Source organism: Amblyomma mixtum, chromosome 8, assembly GCF_055824585.1.
Source record: "Amblyomma mixtum isolate Tamu chromosome 8, ASM5582458v1, whole genome shotgun sequence".
NCBI lineage: Eukaryota > Metazoa > Arthropoda > Arachnida > Ixodida > Ixodidae > Amblyomma > Amblyomma mixtum.
Window position 1 is genome coordinate 32,246,141 of NC_143019.1, and position 15,178 is coordinate 32,261,318.

Below are 15,178 nucleotides of genomic sequence, written 5' to 3' on the forward strand. Positions count from 1 at the left end.
ACGAGGGTAGGAGGATTGCATACATAGCACTGCATTTGTGCAATTGGGACGAGTCACCACCACCGAGGTACAGTGCAGTAGGCAGTGCATGGTGCATATCTGTCTGGGTGGAAGCTCCAAAGAGAGAGCCTTGTTGGCAGCAGGCGCCCCTAGGCACCTTGGATTGTTAGCCCCTGATTCTGTCTACGTATATGTGTCCTTTGGATGAGTCGCATCAAGTTTTGAACTGTGTCAGTTTATCAAATGTGCTGGCGCTGTTGGTGCGAGTGTTAGGCCTACTCTTGATCGGGGTCAGTTACATCGCGGGATATCGTGTAATGTTCACGGACTGGTGTAGCGTGGCTCGGGAGATGAGCAAAAATTTAGGTGGACACTTTAGCTTCACCTTTAAACGTATGACGCGACAGCGTTAATGGTTCCGTTCAATGGTCTCTCTTCTTACGAAGTCACTGTTGTTCATATTCGCATGTTTATTACAATTATCACAAAACAGTTTCCACATTCTTTTCTTTGAACTCCTTGCTGTTAACGCACATAATGGTACTCTAATTAGTATCTGACTAATTAGCTCATCTTTAGTTCACTTCTCTAGTTACCACATTACTAAGCTTCAGATTAAGCTAACACCACACACACATAACTCCCACTTGTATCCTGGCCAAGTCAACATGCCTATGACGCCTAGTTGGTAGCATGCCTGGTTGGCAAAGACGTGGGTTCAAAGCCAGAATAAAATTTGTTATTTTTTCAGCGTGAAATCAATTAATTTGTAAATTTAAGTCGTTTCAGATATGCGCCGACGTTTAATTCACATTACGAGTTCTCTTTTCAGTTATTTTCATTCCAGATGTGTGACGTCACGCGTGACTTGGGTTTTTCGTCACAGTAACGCCGGGACGACAACGGGTGGGATTCTCGACACGACACTGCTGGGAAGGCCACGTTTTCCACTAAATGGGAGCCGTAATGCTGTCGCGTTAATATGTACACCGTAGTGCATCCGGAGCATTTTGAGACATTAGATTTTGGTGAATTTGATGGGATCTCATGCGGGTCTCTTTTCATGGTCATCGTGTGGAAACGCCCGAGAGACTGGTGCGCTGCTTTCCTATGAAGGCAATGACATGGTGGGATTGCCGCGATTATAGTTGCAAAATTCTGCAGAGAAAAATTTTTCTATACCTTGAGCTTGGTGCATGATAGCCTTAGATGCTTATGTGCCACTAAATCCAGCACAACATGTAGTTGCACCATGCTGTTAAATGTTAAATATTTCGAGACACCGACCGACTGCAACTGAAATGTTAAGCCCATTAAGCTTCACATGCCCGCACGCACTGCAGTGATTGAGATATAGTTGGGACTTCCTTATAATTCCTGGCAGAATATGAAGAGGTGACACCTATTCCAGGGAAGTTCAGCGTCTAGGGAGAGGTGATCAGACCGAGCTACAGCTAAGGCTAGCTTTTAACGCTGCGCGTCCAGCTTGCTTTTGTGGCATGTTCATTCCTCGTCACCACCATGAAATGCACGCATACAGTATTGGCCGAGGTATAAAGCAACCATCTCCTGCTCTCGCACCGATGGCGCCAGCACTTTGCTTGCGACGACGTGGATTTGATTTCAGTGTCTTTCACCTATGTTGTGTACAGGATGACCTGAAAACTCGACGTATTTTTGTTTGATGGCATATCGGGGACATGCAGTCGCATTACCTGAAAAAGTATATCTGATCGTGTATGGTTTCTTGGATCGACGTAGTCTATGGCGGGTCTTATTACTGGGGCAGCGCCAATGTAAGCGGTGCGTTTTTTTTCTTAATTTATAAAAGAAAAGTTTTGATGTCTAATCTTTAGTGTCGTGCTTTTTTTTCACAGATCGGCGGTCATCGTAACCATGGTGCACAGGCGTAGAGTTGAATGTTTTCGAGGAATATTTTGCGTAAAAAAAAGTGAAGCGCATGTATAATCGGAGGCACATGCAGAAGACGCTCACTGACATTCCAGGTGAAAATTTACTGCTGGTAAATTTCCTACCGAGATCTTACTGGTGCCAGTATTGCCGGTTTATTAGCGCATTCCCAGCAGCTACTGGAACCATCAGGTAATGTAATGAGTAGGTGATGGAACCATCAGCCTTCATTATAGCACCGAACATTACTTATAATTACGTTAGGATAAACGATTCGTACAATGACCTTTCATTTTTGAACCGCTCTGGAATGTTACGAACTACTGTTAAAGTAGTTTTCTAGATGTAAAGCGCACAAAAATATAAAAAAACACTCGCAATCCACAGTAATATGGTAGTCATCCTGCAGGACCATGCACATCTGCTTGTAGTAGGAACACAAGTGAGTCTTTAAACCCCACTTGAAAAGTAGTAACAAGAAACAAAGTATTAATACACACAACTTGTGTGTGGAACTCTTATATACTCACATTTTTTTTAATACTATATGGGCTCATGAGTTTACCATGTGTTCCAAGGATGAATAAATTTCCAAAATAGGCTTGTTAAAGTAAAAATATGGCTTGCAGCATAGTGTTACCAGTGTTGATGGACGCTAAAAAACCGGGGAATCATTTTAAGTAGTAAGCTGGTTAACTAATTTTTAATTCTTTTTAACTGTTAGAGTTAGGTGCCCATTTGCAGTTATAGATTTGTAGCCGGTCATCAGTAATAAACATATCAGTTTGTTTAAAAATTTGAAAACGCAATTGTCTTTGGCACTGAGGGTCAACAAAATTTTGCTACATCATGCCAAAATACATGCGCTTTCAAAAATCATGCAGGCAATACAATTTTTCCAATGCACGTAACTAGTCAAAAAAGCCAAATTTTGTCAAGCCACAGTGCCAAGGGTAATCGAGTTTTCTAAATTCTAAAAACTGATATGGCTATTACTAACTGCCAGCTACAAATCTCTAATTGCAACTGAGTGCTTACTAGTTAAAAAGTTGATTATTAAAAATTAGTTAACCAGCTTACTAAAAAGGATTCACCGATTTTCTGATGATCGCAGACACTGGTAATACTATGCTGAAAAAGCCATATATTTTTACCTGAGAAAACCTATTTTTGAGAATTACTGAAAGTCTGCCCAGAAACAACTGGTACATCCCCCCATTATTAGCGTTCCACAGGTGTAGTGAGGAATATCAATAAGATTTGGCTACTTCTGCGATCGGCTAGCGACAACAATGGTCTGTTATTGGGCGTGACTTGGAGGAAGGAAAATGGGCGTGAGGTCGTGGATCTGCATGATTTCCTGCTGCGGCGACCGTATTAAAATGGAAGCATGCAACGCTGCTACGTGCGCGGTCAAAAATCTAGACACCCACATCGCAGGCGTGCCTCAGTGATATTTGCACCCTTTGTCCCTCAGATATCCACAGGTCGGAACAAGCCAACATATCCCCTTGACTTAATGGTTATAGTACACTGAGGTACTGGCACCTCGCAGCCTAAGGTGAAGAGTTTAAGTTGGGCTCTGCAACGTGCTACTATCTTGCTGTTTATAACGGAGATGCACTTTATGGCGATTGCACCCGCACAGCACATTCACGTTGCGTTCGCAAATCACGCTTCGAAACATGCCTCCTCCATCATATAATGAGAAATCGCTGTGCACTGTTCTGAAGGAAGGCCTTATCGAATGCTTTTTAATGGCATGAGTTTTGTGGGTCCACCTGAGACAATGGTAGCTTGAGGCCCGCGTATCCTTACGCTTTGATCTGATGGCCACTAACGGGTGTGTTTCTGGTTGAAGGCGAAATTTAAAATGTGTGTGCGCTGCGTAATGTTGGTCACAGATACTAAGCTGAAAGTTTGGTTTAGTTTGGTTTATGGGGTTTAACGTCCCAAAGCGACTAAGGCTATGAGAGACGCCATAGTGAAGGGCTCCGGAAATTTCGACCACCTGGGGTTCTTTAACGTGCACTGACATCGCACAGTACACGGGCCTCTAGAATTTCGCCTCCATAGAAATTCAACCGCCGTGGCCGGGATCGAACCTGCGTCTTTCGGGTCAGCAGCCGAGCACCATAACCACTGAGCCACCGCGGCGGCCGAAAGTGTAAAGTGCGCTGTGCCCTTGCTGCGTGGTTGAGGTATCCAGGGTTACTGCGTAGGATAGTCTACTCCTACCCCTACTATCACCTCCGCCGGAAGGAAGAGGAAGCTGTGAACAGCATTATACTTTCAGCGTACAAAGCGGCACTGGGGCTACTCCAGTACGCCAGCACGCAGCATCTCCTCCAACTCGGCATCTACAACACGCTCACAGAACTCATAGACGCCCGCAAGACTGCCCAAATCCACCGCCTCTCCCGCACTAAACACGGGCGGCTCATACTTGACCGTCTCAACATCAACCCCATAGGCGACGTCCACCCCACGACGCCCATTCCGATAGGGGTCTATAGCCGCCTAGTTATAAAACCAATCCTCCAAAACATGCTACCTGGCCGCCATGATACGCGCCGTCAGCTGAAAGCCCAAGCACTAGATGCCACATACCTTGCCGACGAACACGCAATATACGTAAGCGCTGCACGGCAAAATGCAAACACATACGTGGCTTGTGCAACCACGCCACAATCCACTCTCGTCACCGCCGCCACAGTAGGAGCTCACTCTCCCACAGCGGCAGAAGAAACCGCCATCGCACTGGCCATCGCTGACCCACGTACACGCACAGTCCTAAGCGACTCCAAAAGAGCGATCCAAAATTTCTCGGCAGGTTTTATCTGCCACCCCGCTGCACGCATCCTTCGCGGCTGCACTACCGACCATTAGATCAACCTGGTCTGGGTACCCGCCCACGCGGGAAATTCTGGAAACGAAGGGGTCGACCGACTAGCCCGAGGACTAACCAACCGGGCGGCCGGCCCCACGGACCCAGACGCTCTTGCCGAGGCTCCCCAGACCTTTGCCGAAATCACAAACCTCCACAGAGAGATAAGACGCCAGTTCCCACCTCCCCATCCCGACTTGAATCGAGCGCAAGCCACCTTGCTTCGCAGGTTGCAGACACACTCCATCCTTAGCCATTCTAGACTTTCACTCATCACAGACGGGGAATACGACCCCGTCGGCCAAAATTGTTACCAGGGAGAAATCGCCACCCAGGCACACATCCTCTGGGGTTGCGCGGGAAATCCGCCCCCTCGAACCTTACTGCCAGCTCCCTCCGAGGAAGGATGGAACCAACTCCTCGGAAGGCCAGACAAGAGCATCCAACTGGCACTCATTTCGTGGGCCCAGGAAGTCGCGCCCACCTGGGGGCCACACCAAGCCCACCTCCACTAAATCCCGCCAATCTATGGCAATAAAGTTTTTTTTTTAGAGCGCAGCTCTTTGGCGTCCGTTCCTGGGTTTCGCGTCGTCGTCGTCGTCGGCGTCGGCCTCGTAACCAGCTCCGCCCCCAATGCCACGCTTTTCAATTGGTCGAAATGCTCGTGACGTCACAGTGCGCGAATTTCAAATGGGGCCAATTGTACTTTGGCTAGTAACCATGCAACCAATAAAAGGGATCGTATAGTGATGCTGCAACTAAGTTGGACTGAGTTTAGTTAATTGCTTAACTAATCAATTAGCCTAATTAATATAGAGGAGAATGAAGAGGTCAGAAGAAAAGAAAAGAAAGACGCGCGCCGCAGCGACAACAGCGTCCGCGGAAGGAGACGCTGCTGAAAAAAACATAAGTACGAAGCCGCGTTCCCTCCACCACCACGCACTTCCCCACTCAGTAAGACGTTGCTCGTTTCATATACGTTGTGTCGAACATCCTAGACAGTTCCAACAATTGACAGGTTAATGACAGAACACGATAGATAGAAATACAATAATATAAATATGAAATAGCCTAATTAACCTTTCTAGTTAGACCGCATAAATCAATAAAACCGAGAACGAAATTGGTCGAGTTGGGGAATCGAACCAGGGTCTCCGGAGTGCGATACGAGCACGCTAGCCACTCCGTAATGCCAGCTGAATGGTTTGGAATGAACAAAGGCGCGTCTAGCTAATACGGCGTCTTCGTTCACTCCCATCTTCCCCCTTTCCCTTACGGCGAGGTGCAGGTGTCCACCCAGATATGCGAGAGAGATACATTTCCTTTCCTCAAAAAATAAATTTACCGTCCAGCAAGGCGTACAGCCGAATTGGCGATGGCGTTCTGTGGACTCCCTGGCAGCGTTGCAAGACGCTGTCGCGTTCCACTCTTACAGGCGAAGCTTAACATGTTAACCACACATCAGTAACACACGCAGAGAGCCAATGGACGCGTCATTCGCTGGCAGCACTTGATTCATCATTCACAACCACATTCTTAACGTACGCTCCCTTGCCGCACATGCCAAGGACGTACACCACGATCACATTCTGCGCCATTCCTCTGTACTTTGCTTTGCTGAAACCTGGATGGATCCCGAAGAGCCTCTCGAAATCATAGATTTCCTATACTGCTGTGGTGCTCGCAGAGACCACAACAGAGCGGCGGGAGTCGCTATCTACTTGCGCACAGGTCTCTCTGCAATACCAGTCGAAATGTTTGGCACGTCACATGAAGTTGGCGAACTGTGCGCCGCAAAGTTGCCCAACGGCTTGCTGGTAGTAGCTGCCTACTTCGCCCCTACCGCACTCACGAAACACGTCGTGCACTTCCTGCAACTCGCATTAACCGTCCATCGATCCACACCGATGTTAGTAGTGGGGGACTTTAATGTTGACATAAAGACAAACAGCAATTTCCTAACACTTATGCGGGAGAACATCCCGTTCCTCTCGCTCGTAACGCGTCCCACGGCTGTGACAACCTCGCGAGGCACTTGTATAGATCTCGTCTTTGAGAATCAAGCATTGGTGTACCAAGTCGAACATATATCAGTCTATTTCTCCGACCACAAAGCTTCCTTCATGACTGTCAAGAACTGTTAGTGGAGTCTTTGTTAAAGGAATAAGTGTGAAAAATAAAAAAATAAATTCTGTGATAGCGCATACATGTGTTGCTCGATTTCTTTGCCTCAATCTATCGAAAAGGTGAAACAGCTTATTTGCTGCGCTCAAATTTCGCATTAGGAAGTAACGTAATCGTCGGTAATCTTTTTTCTCTCTCTCTCACTGCGTCTCTGCTTTCTTCAAAACCTGATCTGAAGCCACAACCCATCCTTCCCAGTAATGCGCACTGTTGTTGTGACTGACTGAGAGAAGGATGAAGAGGAAATTGCACGGGCCTGCTACTGGCTCGAGCCAAGCCACCACCGCTGCCACGTCCAGATAGAGGAGAGTTAAAAGATCAGAGGAAAGAGAAAAAGAAAAGAAAAGACGCGCGTCGCAGCAACAACTGCGTCCGCCGGAGCGGACGCTGCTCAAAAAGAAGCGGCCGAAGCCGCGCTCGCCGAAGCGAGAACAGATACTCCTTTCATCTCCTAATGCGCACTGCGCGCGGCTGCGGCGAAAGGTCAAACTGTGGCGAGGGCGAGAAGCGGCGGCGCACATGCGCAGTAGCCTGCGCCGTGCGTGACGTCACTCGTGCTCCGACTTACGCCGGCTCACGCGAAGCGCGGTGTTGACTAGCGTAGCGAAGCTTTTCGCTTCAAAAGTGTCCGCGGAAAACAGTTTACGGCCGCTTATCTGGTTTTTCAGCGAGCGTCCGCTTCGGCGAAGCGGTTGTTGCGACGCGCGTCTTTGCTCTCTTTTTCTCTTTCCTTTTATCTTTCAACACACTTCTATCTGCACGTGGCAGCGGTGGTGGCTCGGCTTGAGCCAGTCGGCAGGCCCGTGCACTTTCCTTTTCATCCTTCTCTCAATCGCAACCACCACCACCCACACCCATCAACGCGTCTCAAATTCTTTGCCTCAGTATATCTTAATCTAAACACCTACACAGCTGCGCTCCGATTTCGCGTTACGGAGAATCGTAATCATTGTTAGAATTCTAACGCGACAGTCGCAGAAAAGCCGGTGTCGGCGGCGTTGGCCGTGAGCGAAAAATCCCTGAAGCATTAATTAAAAAATTCAGGGGGCACTTTGGCTCTCTAAAGTGCTGCAAGGCGTTTCCTGGAGCACTTTATTGTTTTTACTTAACTTTTATTTCTTTCCTTATTTTTGTTCTTTTCTTGTATGAACCCATGCATTCACTAGATGCGCCTTAGCCCGAGTCGCTTCAGGACGTTAAAACCCCATAAACCAAACCATTATTCATACTCAAACCCTGAGCTTTCGTGGCGGAGTGGTAGCGTCTCGACTTCAACTGGTTCGATTCCCAGCCTCGACACAGTTTTTTTTTCTTTTTAGTGACGCCGAAACGCGGACACGGTAACATTCCTGGGTCACGACAATATGAGGCATTCGCCTTAATAAATAAAACCGAGTAGGAAGTTGGTCGAGTTGGGGAATCGAACCAGGGCCTCCGGAGAGCGAGGCGAGCACGCTAACCACTGCGCCACTCCAGCTCGACGGTCTGGAATGAACAAAGGCGCGTCTAGTGAATACGGATGCACTGTAGTGTCTACTCCTTTCTGGTGTACACCGAGATACGAGTATTTCCTTTCCTTAAGACCAGTTTTCATTTAATTTTCCTTAAGGCCCTTACGGCGCGGTTCGGGTGTCCACCGAGATATGACAGCGACAGGCGTCGTTTCCTGTACTTCCGGCAAGGCGTCGCGCCGAACGGGCGATGTCGTTCCGCGGACTTCCTAGCAGCGCTACAAGACGCTGCCGCGTTCTTGAGCGTCCTCCAAATATTAAGGCGAAAGCCTTTAATGGCTCATCGTTGTCGTGAACAAAATGTGTCCCGCTTTTCGGGTGTCCACCGAGATTTGTGAGACAGTTACTGCTTAATTTCCTTTCCTCAAATACAATTTTCGACGGGTGTCCACCGAGATTTGTGAGACAGTTACTGCATAATTTCCTTTCCTCAAATACAATTTTCATTTTCTTCATTAAGGCGCCTCCTTCTCTTTCTTCATTCGCTCCCACTTCCTCCCGTTCTTTACAAGCGAAGGACGGGTGTCCACCAAGATGGCAGAGAATTACTGCGCCATTTCCTTTCCTTAAAAAAGCGTTGCGGTTCAAAGGGCAACGCATCGCGCCGAACGGGTGGTGGCGTTCCGTGGACTCCCTGGCAGCGCTACAACACGCTGTCGCGTTCCACTCCTAAAGGCGAAGATTAAGCGTCATTAATTGGCAGTTAATTAATGCACCAACAGAATGTGAAAGTGTAGTCGTTCACTTTACTCGTGGCAGCATTCATCGCTACATGCGCAACAATCGCGTAGCACAATTAATGCAGCACTTAGGCTTTCGCCTGTCACCACTTATGTCGCTAAAGTTCCTTTATTGTTTATTGTTACAGTCGTAAAAATGAACAGTTATTTTAAAGGCTCGTGTTGCCGGGAGAAGGCATTTTATTCTTAACGGATTATTTAAAAACGGCGAGAATGCGCGCGATTTTTTTTCTCCTAAACTGAGAACAAAACTGGGGACCTTAAGTGTGCTCTCTGTAGATTACAATGGAGTTGGAAAGCAGTGCACGCGGCAGTCTGGTAGCCGTAAAGAGGCACTTAGCGGCCTGCAGGCCTCATGTCGAGGGCTGCTTGTCGTTTCTGAACCGTCGCCTGCTGCGGATGACGCGGTTATTGCGACGTGCGTCTTTCAATCTTTCCTCTCGCATCTCTTTTAACTCCCCTACCACTCACCTTCGGCTACATGGCACGCCCGTGCACTTGCCTTTCGAAGCGAAAGCTTCACTACGGGACGTCGGGCCTCAGTCGCGGACCGTGTAAATAGGTTCCGTTAAGTCGACAACAAGCGTACGGATGAGAGGGACGCGACAATGGGGGGCGCTCACGTGGCGTCGGCGGTAGCCAGGCGGGCGGAGGCGTTCGAAGGCAAAGTGACGTCGGTTGCGTCATTCGCGCTGCGCTATGCGAAGCCACAGCTAAAAGAACCTTACCGCTTGGGAGGCATGGGAGACACTACAGCGCTCTGAGGACCCGGCCAAGCAAGCCATCGCCACAGGCCGGGCTGCCAGCGTCCTGAGCCTCCGGGACATTAACGTTTGAGTGCGGTTGGGCCGTGCGGGGCCCAAGGACCTACGTGTCCCAAACTTCCTTGTTCCAAATAAAGTTTTCACCACCACCGCCATCGTTTTGAATTGTTCGACTGACGAGTGCGCCCGCACGCTTTGTCAAACGGTGAATGAGGCCACATATACGCCTTTGTAAAAAATAGAGGGTGAAAGCTATGGCCTATAGCACATAGCCTTAGTCGCTTTGGGACGTTAAACCCCATAAACCAAACCAAACCAAACATACTGCGCATCAAATTTGACGTACTGCGTCGACGTTACATGTGCAAAAAGCACCAGGACAGATAAGCACGGTTGCTCATGCAAATAATGAAATATAATATGTGGAATGAGAACAGTGTTCCATATGCTGCGCTTACTGTTACTATAAGTTGTTGCAGCTTTCAAACACGTCTTGTGACATCTATTCCTTGTGCTTTAGTTGAGACTGCTCTCTCCGGTAACGTATACTAGTGGTTACACAACGCGTTCATATCCCCAATTAGACACCTCGGAGTGGTGCCCGTCGGCAAAGAGCCCTTCTGCTGTTTCCTGGCCGAGTACCGAGTGTACAGGGTCCGTCAAAAGTTCCAAGGCCACAGGGTTTGCTTTTGAGCAGCATAGTCGGGCTGTTGAGATACCCTCGAAGCTCAAAATATCTGTAGAGAATAGAAGAAGGATCGTTCTGCCATCTGAGAACCTCGATAGCTCTATCGGAATCTTAAGTGCCAGGATATACCGATGAAAAGCGGACCATGTGGCCTGGGAACTTTTGACGGACCCTGTACATCTTCGGCGGTATGAGGTAAACAGGCGTGAGGGGTATACAGGGTGTCTCACCTAAGTCTGTACACAGTTTTTTTAAAAATAGGCTTTCTGAGTGACAAGACCGCTTTTTTCGGCATAGCATATGTTAGTGGTGTGGTACACAGCACTGGATTAAAAGGGGAAGGGGGGGGGGGGGGGGCTTAAGGGGCCCCATCTCCGACAACAGGAAAAGAGGGCCCATTTATTCTAACCTGCTTAGTATATGGAACCACGGGCAATGGAACTTCGGCCGACACGTATGAAGCGAGAAAGCCAGAACGAGGAGACGGGTCCCACCTAATGCAACTTCGTTTAGCCGAATCAGTTGGGGAGAGCTTGTCGAGCTGCAGAAACAGGAATCCCACGCCACTTCATGGGGCCCCCTTTCTTACGAAGCGATATATGCGTTTGCTTACGGATTGCGGAAGGGTTTTCGCGGTTTCCTGTCAATCCCTCCGTCCAGTGGCGTCTGGAGGTGCAGTGTGTTTGAGAATCGTGGCGTGGGCATAACATCCGCTTTTACAGAGCGGCGAGGCGGGACTCCCGCCAAGCATTCCACGGGAACTGCTTTCATGATCTGCTAAAAATCCACTAATTCATTCTTAAAACCACAAATATATCCGCTAATATGCAATGCGGTGCTCGATGTAAAAAAATTAGCTGAGGTTTAGCTCTGCTCTGGTTAAACCGGGCAAGTTGCGTAAGCAAGCAGCAACTGTTTTGCCCGAGGTGAACGCGCGTGTTTATTCCCCGTTTACCTCCCGCTTCCTCTCTCCTCTCTCCACATTCCGACACATGCGTCGAGAGCGCGCGACTATGCGCGCGGCAGCGGTCGCGGCGCAGTGATGGTCCTGCCGCCTGGTGGAGCGCGGCTGAAACGGTTGCTATGGCAACGGCGCTCCATCTGACCTCGGCCACCGTCGGGAGCTACGCGACGGCTCGAAACCTGGCGCAGTATTGCTTACGCAATAAAATATTTGCATTGCGCCCTCTGCATCCAACCCACTGCATCCCTCGGCAGCCAGCGAGTTGGACGCTGCCCTCACTCGTTACTCTCGACCAACTCAACTCAACGCCTTAACTATCTCCATGAAATGGGGTGACCGTTTTGCCGAATGCTAGTCCGGTTTGCTTCTACAAAAACGGCGTTGAACAATGGAAAGCGCTGTCTCTGTTCTATTTGAAGCCGCTAGAAGAAAGCGATTGGGGCTGGAAATTCCTCGAATGTCGCGTTTTTGTTACCTAAAATGTTTTCCAATTTTCATTGTTTCATACACTCCCGATATTTATACTACGAATGGCCTCAGAACAATTTATTGTTAAACGAAGCACCTAGAGGACGCTGTCATTAACGCTTGCGGGAGATAACCTAGAACATAAACCCTGTGGAGAAGCGCATTTCATAATCCGCACGACTAACTATTAAAGCGTGACTTCTCCACTGGAAGCGCCGTAGGCCGCGAGTCACTGAGGCCATTTTATAACCTTTATCCCTGTAAAAAAATTGGCAGTGGTATATGTCTGGTTAAACCTGGAGGATTGCGAAAGCAACGAGGAGAGAGAGAGAGGCGATGGAGAGCGCAAGGCAGCGGCGGCGGCCCCGGCACGCTAGCTATGCGCCGCTACTGCGCATGCGCAACTGGCGAGCGCGGCGGCGGCACCTCTGAGTCACCCGCGCAGCGACGGCGGCGGCGCGCCAGCTGTGCGCCGCGTGACGTCACTGCTCCTCGCGTATGCGCAGTATGGCCTTTCCTCGGCTCCATGAAATAACTCGGTGACTAGCGTAGTGCTGCTTTCGCAACAAAAGTGTCTTTCTCGTCTGCTTGAAGCTTCTACATATAGCACTTGCTTAAAATTGTGAATGGAATAGAGCGATAGTATAGCCTGCCTAAAAGTGGGCGTTGCTGTTGCGGGCCTAGACTTGTGTGTCCTTTGACACCACAGATCTCTCTCTCCACCCTCGTAGGGGGCAGGCCAGTTACATGACCTCGAAGAACGCCGCCTCCAGCCCTCGGCCATCCTCCTGAAAGGCGCAATGCTGTCAGTATGCTCTGACAGTTCGGGAGGCGTCTTTAGGAGATGTCTTCTGCATTTTTATGCGAAGCATACTACTTTAGCTACCACTTCAGCCCTTCACCGTGGTTATGCGCCTCCAAATCACGTGATACATGACGTCACACCACGTGGCACGATGACGTCACGACAGTAGAGAAACGGGGGCCCACCTCGCGCCGTCGCTGTGGTTGTGCGCCTCCAAATCACGTGATACATGACGTCACACCACGTGACACGACGACGTCACGACAGTGGAGAAACGGGGGCCCACCTCGCGCCGTCGCTGTGGTTGTGCGCCTCCAAATCACGTGATACATGACGTCACACACGTGACACGATGACGTCACGGCAGTGGCGAAACGGGGGCCCACCTCGCGCCGTCGCTGTGGTTGTGCGCCTCCAAATTACGCGACACGATGATGCTTCGCATTCTCCAGGCTTAACCAAGTTAAGCCTCAGCATTTTTTATTTGTAATATCACTATATGCTGTATCTGATAAATAAAGAATTGTATAAGATCATCAAAAGTGTGCTGCTAATGACCTGCCCGGAGGTGACAAAAAAAGCGCGAACTCATAACACTGCTGAGCACTCGCGCATGTGCAGTGGCCCGGAAGGAACGTGCAGCTCCCATTACTCAGGCGCAGCTGCTATGCGCCTACTGTGGACGCTGTGGAAAAAATACGTTGGGGTGTTTTTAATGCCTCACGTGACCTATACGGACCTTTGAAGCCATCGCCATCATCTGTCGGTTGCAACCAAAACCGGAACAAAGAAGAGAAAAAGTTCAGTTATAAATCAGTTAGCGGCCATAGGTGAATACTACGTGGTTATCTATGCATAGTAGTGCCTTACGTATCATTACAAAGAAGAAAACTTGCAACTAATATTTGCCGTGTATGCTGCTTCAAGCAAGTTTGCGGTCAATGTCCAAAATGAAAAAATAAGCATGAAACGATGAGAAGACTGGTGGGGAAGCGAGAGGTGTAGTTTAGACAGGAAGAAAGCATAATTGGCCTGACACAGCAGATTTCAAGGACGGAGATTAGGTATTAATAGGTAGGAGACAAATGCCACCTCCCTGCTCCCCAAAGTGGTCGAGAATAATTTAGATTGTGATACAGCAGACATGGAAACACTCATGCGGGCGAAATTCGTAGCCCTCCAATACGCCCCTTATCATGGCCAATGAAGAGATTTCGAATGTTAGACCCCAGGTACAACAGGTACCATACCATACCATACCATACCATACCATACCATACCATACCATACCATACCATACCATACCATATACGATATACCATTCCGAACCGTACCGAACCGTGCCGTACCGACCGTGCTGTGCTGTGCCGTACCGACCATATTTACCGTGCCATACCACACGATACCATACCATACCTACCGTGCCATACCACACGATACCATACCATACCATACCATACCATACCATACGATACCATACCATACCATACCATACCATACCATACCATACCATACCATACCATACCATACCATACCATACCATACCATACCACACCATACTATACCATAACTTACCACACCCTGCACAATTATCTTTGTTTCTGATCCTTTTTCTTCCTCTGAGCATCGCTATTATGCCGTAAGCTACCGGAAAACCCCCACCACAGTTCGCGCATCGGCGCCTGTACAGTACGGGTGGCGAACTTTTGATACCGGACCAATCGCAGGACGCGATGTTGGGTTTTCTTCAGAGCAGGTGTTCGTAAACGCGTCCTCTCTTCGTTTCAAGCAAGGACGCTAGGCAATCATGGCGTGTCATTTACTTGGTGTCAGTGACTAAGGACGCTAGCGTGCTAATGACCCGAGAAAGCAGCGCGTGTTAAAACAAACACAAAAATTTCACGAAGGCGGTTCAAAACAGGGCAGGCGGCAAAAGAGGAGGAAGATCGGTTGTAGGAGTCATCACGCTCCTGGCCAATCCTCGCCGTGGGTATGTGCCATTAAGCCTGATGACATCATGATCATCATCTTAAGGCGCTGGTGATAGATTCGCAGTGCAGCTCTGGCTGGCCAGGACACCCTGTTCTGTCCTCGTCGGGAGACAACCAAAACAAGTGGACTTAGCGAACTTCCAAGCGCTGCGTGAGTACATGGCCTCTTTGGTCTCGACATTTTGTAGAAAGCCCCGCAACACAGTTTGGAAGCGAACCCCTCGGGTTGCACATTTTTTAAAAAGACTGTACATGTCTATACAGA